A 2,646-nucleotide genomic window follows, 5' to 3' on the forward strand; every position below is an offset into this window, starting at 1 on the left:
AAGTAAAATGGTGTGGAGACCGCTGTGGGTATGTGGATATTAACTGGCTGAGAGACGAGTGGAAAAGAATGGAAGATAAGATTAAAAAAAAATTTTTTAAGGGACTCCCCTGACAATCCAGTAATTAAGAGTCTGTGCCAATGCAGAGGGCATGAGTTCAATTCCTGGTCGGGGAACTAAGATTCTGCATGCCACTTGGTACAGCCAAAAGATAAATAAATAAATAAGTAAAAACTAAGAATGGGATATAAATGGAAAGAAGGGAGATTAGAGTAAGTGGTCATTGGAATACTCAGCAGAGCTTTAGTCAAGCTACCAAATCACTACCATATAATAAATATGGTCCAATAAAGACAGAGTGGAATAGATGCCAACATGCAACCTTATTTCACATCCTTTTACATGACCTGAACACAAACAAGGGTATACAATGGGCCATGTGTTGAATGCCATGATCTAGCCTAAGTTTGGTCAAACCCAGCCCATGGTGTTAACCTGCTTCCTAAGAAATAATCACCGAAAGCCTCTTTGATTTTCTCCCCCTGCCCCAAAGCCTTGAGGCCTCATACTGAATTTTGTCAGCATTTATGAGAAGTTGCAAGACATTCCAATTTGTACACTCAGAAGTCCCTTTATGATCCTAATCCTGGGCCACTGCCAGGCAAAATTAGGAAGCAAACAGCCAGGTGTCTTTCCCTTCCAGGCACCAGGTGTTAACAACAGGTATGAATCATCACGGATAGGATTTTAGGCATGAGTAGGGAAGAAATTTTTTGAATGTGGGAACCCTGTGGGTGCTCCTCAAATCAGACCATCAAGACGCACCACGTACTCAGCTTGGCTGAAGGGCTAGTCCTGCCTGGACAGATCCTCTCAAGATTGAGACACTCTGACAGGAAATGGGGTTTGAAAGAACATCCTACTTCCTGGAGTTGAGCATAACTGGGAACTCTAGGCTACCTTGATGCAGTCCAAGTAAAAAGGGTTTGAGATGATGTGGCTTAAGGAAGGAAGCAAAAAAGGAACCTTGGGGAATAAGCCTGTAAATTAATTTTGTTTTCCCTTCAATTTCATACACCTAGAGAGCAAAATCACAGCAAGTTCTAAGACAGTTTGGAGCCACTAGGTGGTCACTAGGTGGTTCCTGGGAGCCCTCGGGTGTTCCTAGCTCCTGCTCCATATCCAGGTCCACGCTCAGTACACAGCTACTGATGAATTCACCTAGAAAGGAAAGCTCCTACACATTCAGGCACTATCAGCCTTGAGCAAAAATCTTAAGGAGCACAAGATCTGCCTTTTACATCTGACTGCCTCTTCTTTCTCTCCTTAGGGCTTCCATCTCCCTTTCTCAGCTACTGACTCATCATCTCTTACAGCTTCTCCATCTCCCTCCATATAAAACTGTCCTTATCTGTTTACTGAAAGGAGCTTATACACTGACTTATACTAAGGTGTGAATGACTGAAAATGGCTTACTATCCTGCCTTTTGCAAGAGTGGTTACATTCTTCAAAGTAATAATTTCACTGGTGATAGATGTGATACAATAGTTTTGAAATGGAGAAAGATACACCACATTAATACTAATCAAGAGAAAACTATATATTCTTTTTAAGATTCTTTTTCCATTATACATTATTACAAGATCTTGAGTATAATTCCCTGTGCTATACAGTAGATCCTTGTTACCTATTTTATATATAATAGTTAATGATAATCTCAAACTCCTAATTTATCCCTGCCTCCCTTTCCCCTTTGGTACCATAAATTTGTTTTCTATGTCCATGAGTTTATTTCTGTTTTGTAAATAAGTTCTCTTGTATCATTTTTTTTAGATTCCACATATAAGCAGTATCATACAATATTTGTCTTTGTCTAGCTTACTTCACTTAGTATGATAATCTCTAGGTCCATTCACGTTGCTGCAAATAGCATTATTTCATTCTTTTTATGACTGAGTAGTATTCCATTGTGTGTATATATATACCACATCTTCTTTACCCATTCATCTGTCGATGGACACAGGTTGTTTCCATGTCATACCTTAACAAATTCAAAAAAAAGAGAGAAACCAAAGTAGCTCTCAAACCACAGTGGAAATAAACTAGAAATCAATAACAAAAAGATTGCTGAAAAATTCTAAAATATTTGGAGACTAAACAATACACTTCTAAATACCACATGGGTCAAAGAAATCTCAAGAGAAGATTTTAAAAATTTAAACTAATTGAAAACACAACTTATCAAAATTTATCATATACAGAGAAAGCACTGCAAAAATGGAAATTTATAGCATTTGGCCACCTCATGCGAAGACTTGACTCATTGGAAAAGACTCTGATGCTGGGAGGGATTGGGGGCAGGAGGAGAAGGGGACGACAGAGGATGAGATGGTTGGATGGCATCACTGACTCGATGGACGTGAGTCTGAGTGAACTCCGGGAGTTGGTGATGGACAGGGAGGCCTGGCGTGCTGCGATTCATGGGGTCGCAAAGAGTCGGACATGACTGAGCGACTGATCTGATCTGATACATTTATTACAAAAGAAGAAAGATCTAAACCCAGTCATCTAAGCTTATACTGTGCATGCATGAGTGCTCAGTAACTTCAGTCGTGTCCAACTCTTTACGGCCCTATGGACTGCGG

This window comes from Bubalus kerabau, chromosome 4 (genome assembly GCF_029407905.1).
Source record: "Bubalus kerabau isolate K-KA32 ecotype Philippines breed swamp buffalo chromosome 4, PCC_UOA_SB_1v2, whole genome shotgun sequence".
Taxonomy (NCBI): Eukaryota; Metazoa; Chordata; class Mammalia; order Artiodactyla; family Bovidae; genus Bubalus; species Bubalus kerabau.